The sequence below is a fragment of the Papaver somniferum genome, chromosome 6, assembly GCF_003573695.1.
Source record: "Papaver somniferum cultivar HN1 chromosome 6, ASM357369v1, whole genome shotgun sequence".
Classification (NCBI taxonomy): Eukaryota; Viridiplantae; Streptophyta; class Magnoliopsida; order Ranunculales; family Papaveraceae; genus Papaver; species Papaver somniferum.
The window spans coordinates 8,361,020-8,370,019 of NC_039363.1; the positions used below are offsets into that span (position 1 = coordinate 8,361,020).

Genomic DNA, 9,000 nt, shown 5'->3' on the forward strand with positions numbered 1-9,000 from the left:
CATGTCTAACTCTAGTAATATTTGAACCTGTGATGTTTAATTCTGATATATATTTCGTCTTCAGTTCATCCGAACGAGAAACTCAAGTCTAAATCTAGTAGTCTTTGAACCCGTTTTGTTCAATACTGATATATTTCGTCTTCAGTTCATCCGAACGAGAAACTCAAGTCTAACTCTAGTCTCTGAACCTGTGTTGTTGAATTCTGATATATTTCGTCTTCAGTTCAATCGAACGAGAAACTCAAGTCTAACTCTAGTAGTCTTTGAACCTGTGTTTTTCAATTATGATATATTTCATCTTCAGTTCATCCGAACGAGAAAATCAATTCTAACTCTAGTAGTCTTTGAACCTGTGATGTTCAATTCCGATATATTTCGTCTTCAGTTCATCCGAACGAGAAACTTAAGTCTAACTCTAGTACTCTTTGAACCCGTGTTGTTCAATTCTGATATATTTCGTCTTCAATTCATCCGAACGAGAAACTCAAGTCTAAATCTATTAGTCTTTGAACCTGTGTTGTTTAATTCTGATATATTTCTTCTTCAGTTCATCCGAACGAGAAACTCAAGTCTAACTCTAGTAATGTTTGAACCTGTGACGTTCAATTCTGATATATTTCGTCTTCAGATCACCCGAACGAGAAACTCAGGTCTAACTCTAGTAATCTTTGGACATGTGATGTTCAATTCTGATATATTTCGTCTCCAGTTCATTCTAACGAGAAACTCAGGTCTAACTCTAGTAATCTTTGGACCTGGGATGTTCAATTCTGATATATTTCGTCTTCAGTTCATCCAAACGAGAAACTCAGGTCTAAAATCTAATAATTTTTGAACTTGTGATGTTTTCGAACCGGATATATTTCTTCTCCAGTTCACCTGAATTAGAAACTCAGGTCTAAATTTAGTAATCTTAACCTGGGATGTTTTCGAATCTGATATATTTCTTCTTTGGTTCACCCGAATGAGAAACTCAAGTCTATATTTAGTAATCTTCGAACCTGGGATGTTCGAATCTGATATATTTTGCTCCAGTTCATCCAAATGAGAAACTTGGGTCTAACTCCAGTAATCTTTGAACCTGGGATGTTCAAATATAATATATTTCTTCTCCAGCTCACCTGAATGAGAAACTCAGGTCTAACTTTAGTTATCTTAACCTGGGATGTTTTCGAATCTGATATATTTCTTCTCCAGTTCACCCGAATGAGAAACTCAAGTCTAACTTTAGTAATCTTCGAACCTAGGATGTTTGAATCTGATATATTTTGTGTCCAATTCATCTAAGTGAGAAGCTTGGGTCTAACTCCAGTAATGGGATGTTCAAATATAACATATTTCTTCTCGAGTTCACCCAAATGAGAAAGTCAGGTCTAACTTTAGTAATCTTAACCTGTGATGTTTTCGAATATGATATATTTCTTCTCCAGTTCTTCCGAATGAGAAACTCAGGTCTAACTCTAGTAATCTTTGAACCTGAGATGTTCGAATCTGATATATTTCTTCTCTAGTTCTTCCAAATGAGATCGCATGTCAATCATAACAGGGGTAAGTCTTCAATCATCATCATTTGTATGTTTTCGATTTAGGGGTTCATCATCTTTTTTTTTTTTGTCGATTTTTAGGGTTTCGTCAAGTCATTCATCTAATACCTTTTTTTTTAATTTAATTTTAAGGTTCGCCAGAGTTGGAGCTTTGAAGAACTGATCTTAAATATGAGCTTAGTAGGTATAGTGGACTTTGCAATAAATTTTAGGTATAATGGATTTTGCATCTATTATTAAAACCATTTGAACCATTCAATAATTTTTATCTTTGACACATAGCAAGAACCTAACCATCATGAGAGAAAATTCGGCCTATATATAAAATTAAATTAATAAGTATTTTCAGACTTTACCGACATACGTGTATAAGTCGTTTTATATATTTGAATATATGAGAGACAATTCGGCCTATATAAAAAATTAAATTAATATGTATTTTTAGACTTTACCGAGAAAAAATAGCATTTTATGAGGAGTCTTTGGGTGGGTATAATAATTCTATGTTTTATGGTAATATAGAAAATATATGACCTCCTAACCGAAAATCAGCTTGTGGCACTTTGGTTAGATTCCCGTATGGGTAGCCTGACCTCTCAGGTTCGACCCCTTCCCTTCATTAATTTTTTTTGAGTATAAAAATCCAGTGGCGTGCAGCTCTACCACTACCCCACTTTAATAGAGTTACAGTACATCTACATGTGCGAAATACGCAAACAAAAAATCGTGTCCCTATATCTATTAGGTTTTCTTTTATGAAGTGAAGTTATAGAAGAGAGAGAAAATCAGTCAACCTTATCTCTTTTTCATTCTCCTCCGCCACTTACTCTCTCCATTTTCTCTGTGAACATGTAACCCTAACCTATTATATGTGTTTTGTGTCTATCTTACATCTTCTAAAATTTCTGCAACAAATCGAAACGCGATCTGATCGAAGAAGAAGAAATTTTGTTTTTCTATTTCTGTTTATACTTACTCGGAACAACAACTAACTGAATCTATGAACTGATTTCAGTTTCAATTGTTTTTTGTTTGATAGATTATGAGTTACTTTTGATGAGATATTTCTAATCTTGTTTTTCTATGTGATTTATTAGGTTATTTCGAAGGAGAACGAGTAGAGGAGAAACCCTAAATTTATCAGCAAGAAGAGAAGAAATCCTAGCCTCTATTTTGGAACCAAAGTGAGTTCTTCTTCGGTTTTCTTGGTGAAGTCAATCTTTCAACTCATGTAATGTTTTCTCAAAACCCAATTTTTTTTTTAGCAATTTGATTTAGCTTATTGATTTGATTTTGTGTTATTAGTAATAAAGTGTTTTCTGATGGGGTTTTTATTTTTGAAGGTTGTTGTGAAGGTTATATATAAATCTGAAGGAGGAGTATAGATTTTCTGAGTAGTATTTTTTTTGGTGGTTTGCCGAATCATTAAGATGAAGCTATAGAATGTTGGACTCATAGATCTCAATAACTACGGGTCTGAACTCATAAATTTTGTGTTGTTTTGATCTTTATTTATGTTTATTAACCAATTTAAAATGATTTTGATTATTATTGTATGGGTTTATTTGTATGTATGTGGTTGATAATGGGACTGAATCTGGGATTTTTTGAGTTTTCGATAGTCTTTATAAGGATATGTTTTTATTTTTATGATTTCGGTTGGCTATTGGAACTGAATGAGGGATCTAGGTAAAGTTTTCCAGGGGAAAGAATCAATTTAGGGCTGTGAATATGTGATTTTTGCAGTTTTAATGTTGGTTTTACTTTGCAGCAAGAAGAAGTTTTAAGGATCAACAAACTTTAAAATGGAGGAAAACTATGGAGCTAAGGTGGGGGGCATGTGTGGACTGCAGAATATTGGGAGAACGAAAGACAAAGAATGACGTAACTCGGTAGTTCTTTTATCTCGTAGATTGGTTCTGTTTATAACTTAGCTCTGTCTTTAAATATGTAATTCCTTTCGCCAGTATTTTATAATTTCCCTTTAAAAGTAATTGCAGGTAATGGTAATGACCTCTCAGATTCTATTGGATGCTATGAGGAAAGCATTTTTCAGTTTAGATAATGTGTCTACTGGTGTTTGATAATGGTCATAAGATTAACCATTGATGGGCTTTCACAGGAAGGAGTTATCTTTGCTTCTATTCCAACAACATTATTTTGGATGGCTTATATTGCTTGTTCGTTGCTTACATGGGTATGTATATTGAAGAACCAAGATATACCTTTTACTCTGAACTGTGTGTCATCTTGCTCTTCTAACACTAAATCTTGTTTTATCTTAGCCTGTTAGAGACATCTTACAATAATATTTTGTATTGTCTTTTTTTTCCAGAGTTGATGGGGTCAGTTATCTCTCATTACAAGGAATCAGTAACACCTCCAAGGAATCAACCTGTCTAATTTTAGGCCATTTGGAAGGCTTTGGCAGGACTACTTTTAATTCTTTACCAATCAGGTGAATCTACTTCTATTTTTACGCAAATTTATTATTATTGAATGGTGTGTTTTAAACTTAGTAATATTAACATTGCTTGATTTATGACAGTGAATGACGGAAGTTAATGGTTGCATGAGATTGGAACAATCTATACTTTGGTCTAAAATTGATTCCGGTGTTTAGAAATTTTGCGAACATGTCAATGGTTAAGTACTATGAAAAACAGACAACTTTAACACCTTATGCTCCGTTGAGCACACAGTATGTGAAGTTTCTATGACTATGGGTGTTACAAAACGTAATATCATCTTAGATATATAAGGAACAATGTTTTTCTGTTAGTATGAGTTAGCTGTGAAGGTTCTGCAGCTAGTTTGACCTTGTTTTGTGTAATTTACTATTTTGGCAGGCTCCCAAAAGAGGGGTGAAGGCACCAGTGGCGGCAAAGAAGAAGACCGTAAGTTTTAGTTTCTTGTGAACATGTTCACCAAAGAAGCTATTTTACTAAATATGTAGCTTTCTCTGCTGAAGATGGAATTTTCATCTTGCAGGATAAGGTTGTGAACCCTTTATTTGAAAAGCGTCCAAAATAGTTTGGTATTGGTGGTGCATTGCCTCCAAAAAGGATTTGCATAGGTTCGTGAAATGGCCAAAAGTTTCCGCATTCAACGCCAAAGGAGGATTTTAAGCAAGTTCGAAGGTTCCACCTGCTTTGAACCAGTTCCCAAAGACCTTAGATAAAAACCTTGGTATGTATGTCGAGTTTCGTATATGTATTACATTTATTATGTCTCTGTGATGCTATAAGAACGATACAGTTGATTATTTCTTAGCAGGACCTGACCCAATTGCATTTGCTTTTCCAGGAAAACGACAAAGTTGGAGGACGATTTATATAGTTCGGTTACATATTACTTGGAATGCTTTTTGGACCTGCAACTGCTGGAAGAGGAGAATCGTATTTGTTGAACAAAAGAGAAGGTCAATTCATTGCCTGGCATATCGCCTATTTTACTACCGATCATCTAATTTACTGCTGGGGTATTGAATTTTTAAACAAATTACTCAAGTATAAGTCGGAAGTGTCTAATTTATTACTGATTGGTGCAATTCATTTCCTTGCAGATCAGACGATAGTGGATGCTTGCCTTACAGAAGGTGCTCACTACCAGGACCTTGTTCAGGTGCATAACTCATAAGTGTTGCAGATTTGAAAGACAATCGGCACGCAAGACAAGGCAAAGACTGTTATGTGAGTTCTGTCTTTTAGTCTACTTATATGTTATCTATTTAAGTTTCTAAACATATGCTATATTCCCTCAAACATAGGAATATGAATTCTCTCCAAGTATCAAACTTCATGAAGAGAGATCAATAATAATGTAGTTCTTTATTCTTTATTCTGTTTTTATCAAAACTTGTCATTAACATGTTCAATTTTTATTATTTGTAGCTCATGCGTGTTTGATGCCAATGCTGGAATTACTTGAAATGATAAATTTTCTATGCTCGCGTTAAATGGTATGATAACAAATCTTATTGATTCATTTGTATATTTTTATTCTCTTGCAACTTCTTATCTCATTGTGTATTAATTAAGTTAAGCTTGTTTTTTCTTGGTTGCAGCTCACAAAGTGTTGTCTCTGAATTGTGCTTGGTTAAATAAAACAATTTTTTGGTTGCAAGTATCATAATGAATAGACCTTTGTGCTTGTATTTCCACAATGTATGTATGAGTGTTGAAATGTGTGTCGCAGCCTGTGTTTCAGGATAAATTGTATCGCAGGCCTGTAAACTGGAAGCCCAGGTCCGTTATAAGTGGACTATCCATTTTTTTTAATTGTAATTTAAAGAATTGTCACGGAAATAATTGTTACAAAAAGTGTTAGTTAAAAAGAACATGTGTCATCATCTGGGTGCTGATATAGGACGATGACACGTGTTACTAAAAGATTTGTTACAAGCAATAGGTAACACATATAAGTGTTACAGTAACCGTTACTACAAGAACACATGTGTTCTTAAAGGGATCTTGCAATAATATACTCACACCTAAACTGTGATAGTTTTCGAGACACATGAGCCACGTGTCGCTTTCCTAAAATTAGGTCAATTGTGACTAATAATTATTGTAACGCTTTTTATATGTGACTGTATCTGGATCTTGTCATAGATAAAATCGTTACAAAAAACGATCACAATTATTAATAACGGCCTATTTAGTGCAGTTATAACCGTTACAAATTCAATAAGTAACAGGTACAGCCTGTGACAAAATCCTGGAAATGGTGTAGTGTTCTTTTATCAAAAACATTGAAAACCGTAGCTATAATTCCTTTTGCAGATGATGAGGTAATGGAGGTAGACGATATTCTTCTCGATCTGTATGTATCCATTTTCCAAATTTCCTTCTCTACCTATTGATTTTTCGATTTGATTTCTTTCGATTGATTTGGATTTTAGTTGTACTTTCGCTTTGATGGTGTTGTAATTCTAAAAACGTGAAACTGTACCGATTTGATAAAGATGGAAATCAATGGAAAAATGAGGAGTTAGAACTGCGAAGATTCTTAAACATAAACATACTGAGAAAGCATTGAATTGATTTTGGGTTTACTTGATGTTTTGATTTCATCTGTAAGGTTTGATTAAGGGGTTTTTGTGATTTTGATTTGTAGTGTTACCAACAATTTATATTCAATAACATATAGAGAATGAGAAATCATGTGTATGGCACGCTACTGATTACTCTGATGGTGAATTGAAAGAACAATTGTTTTGTGTTCGATTTGCATCCACCGAGAGTAAGTATTTTCTTGACATTTCATTGATTTTTAATTTTATTTATGTATATTTTTGAAGAACGTTTTGCAGCACCAGTTACCATTAGGGTTGTCTTTGTTTTCTTGTTTAATAGTCATAATAACTCAATGCGTCATAGGGCTTAGGACATATGTTGAGTTTTTTATTTGTGAGTTGAGAGTTTGAAGTAGGATACAGTGATTCTTGTGCAGAGATCCATTTTCTTTTTGATTTTTTAAAGATTCGATTGAGATTATGTCTTGAGTTTAGATTATCATATAATGTAATGCTCTTTGGTTGGCTGAGTTAGTTTCGATGTTCTCTTGCGATGGCGTACCAATTCAATCTTAGTAGAAAAAGGATAAGGGTGTACATGTTAATTCCGCTATATGACTTAGTGATACCATTAGTTGCTTAACTGCTTGAGTCTCATAAGCAAAATTGCAAAATAAAATTTCCAGAATTCGTTGACATAAACTGGCTTCAAGTCTCGATGATTCTTAAATGGTCAAGCCAACATTTGATAAAAAAAATTGCATTCTACTTTAAACTGTTTGCAATTAGTATGGTTAAAATGAATGCAAATTTAGTATTATTCCCCAGAAACGTGCACATTCTAGATGTGAACATAACATTCTGGAGGCCTGTAGCTATGCATACCATCACATGAGCCAATTGTTACTGTTGTTAAAGCCATGAATATCTCTGTCCCTAGTATGTTGCTTATTTCGACTTTTTAGTACTGGAATACTACCTAAATTGATGAATATTCTTGTCCTTTACAGTACCTGAATACTACCTAAGGTTGCGCATCAAAGTTTGGGGTACTGGTACATTCTTTGGTGTCGGTGTATCTTATTTGCAAACAAAGCTAGATGCAGGAGGACATGATCATACCTCCACTATCTCTTGTCTGCAGGTGAAGCTTTCTATAAATTTAATTTAATTTAATTAATAGGAATACGTGTATGCTAATGGTAGAGTATGAATAATATTTGAGATAAATTATGCAAGGTCAACCAATTTATACCCAAATACTTGCTATACTATTATGATTTCTGTCGTGTGACATTTGCTGAATGCATCAAGTGATGTACGTCCAAGTAGAATGGTTGTTTAATTTTTTTTCCTTGACTATTAGGCATCATATAATTCCACAATAATTTTTAGAGCAGGTTAATTTCACAAAGGAGTTCAATGTGGCTATTCATGTGCGCAGTTGTACAGATCTGTACGATTCACAGATGAATTTTTGATCATGTATTCAGAATTTTTTTTATCACCCTCTAGTTGTCATATTTCTACTAGGCAATCTACACAAGTTTTTATTACTTGGACAACTGAATCCCCTACGAGACCATGACCCTCAGGGGAAGAGTATAAGTTTGTCTCCCTTTCTAGCTCGTACCTAGATTGTTTCCACATCTTCATTGTCTCTCTTAGAAAATGATTCTTCATGTTTTGGTTATATACCTTTAATGCTGTAACATTTTATAGGTTTGATGTTTGTTGGGGGTGTTTTAAACTAAATTGACATCTTCTTACACAGGATACTGGGATTACTCGACATCTTCCTTACATATTGCTTTGTGAGGAACTGAAGGGAGTTGTTGCAAGTACTTTTGTTGCTTTTACCACGCCACCCAGCAATGCCGAATATAACTGTGTCTTTAATGAAATAATGGATCCAAGTGGGATGTCATACGATGTATATGGAGTACTTTGGAGATGTTTCACTAGGTCGATTAGATGGCCAAAAACTTCTGTAATCCTATATGAGAGACCTAACTAGATTGAATGCTTCAGTTCAAATTTTTAAGTGTGATTTTGAGTTGTAAATGCAAAATGAATTTATCCTTTTTTTGGTTGTAATGTAACACTGGATTATCTTTTAAATGCAATGTATATCTGATTTCAGATTCAGTTCCAGATTTAGCTGATTCAGTTCATATACTATTTCAGATTCAGTTCCAAATTTAGCTTTAGCTGATTCAGTTTAAATACAAATCAGCAAAAAAATAAAAATAAAAAAATTATCAATTTAATCCAATTATTTAATATTAAAATTTTATATTAGAACACGTGATTTATGACAAAAACACACTGTCATTTTAAATAACGAACCACTATTGTTATTCTTAATTACAAACTTTACTCGTCATTCTTAATGACAAACTAGATTCGTGATTTTAAATAACGGTTTTTATTCGTCAT

The 9,000-nt window shown here is 33.6% G+C and overlaps 2 long non-coding RNA genes across 11 annotated transcripts; both read left to right on the forward strand.

The window, feature by feature from the left end:
- The first annotated feature begins 2,328 nt into the window (after positions 1-2,328).
- Positions 2,329-5,821, forward strand: LOC113286858. 10 transcript variants are annotated; one of them, XR_003329552.1, is made up of 13 exons: positions 2,329-2,775; positions 2,888-3,018; positions 3,316-3,436; positions 3,545-3,550; positions 3,667-3,741; positions 3,880-4,002; positions 4,093-4,245; positions 4,394-4,441; positions 4,536-4,733; positions 4,851-4,965; positions 5,110-5,236; positions 5,438-5,505; positions 5,611-5,821. It is a non-coding gene; the product is annotated as an uncharacterized LOC113286858 (long non-coding RNA). The 10 variants fall into 10 exon arrangements; XR_003329544.1 differs by lacking the exon at positions 3,545-3,550 and having other exon boundaries at positions 4,093-4,282; XR_003329550.1 differs by lacking the exon at positions 3,545-3,550 and having other exon boundaries at positions 4,851-5,025.
- A 754-nt stretch (positions 5,822-6,575) lies between these two features.
- Positions 6,576-8,709, forward strand: LOC113285401. The gene is made up of 3 exons (XR_003328638.1): positions 6,576-6,788; positions 7,572-7,705; positions 8,336-8,709. It is a non-coding gene; the product is annotated as an uncharacterized LOC113285401 (long non-coding RNA).
- The last annotated feature ends 291 nt before the right edge of the window (positions 8,710-9,000 follow it).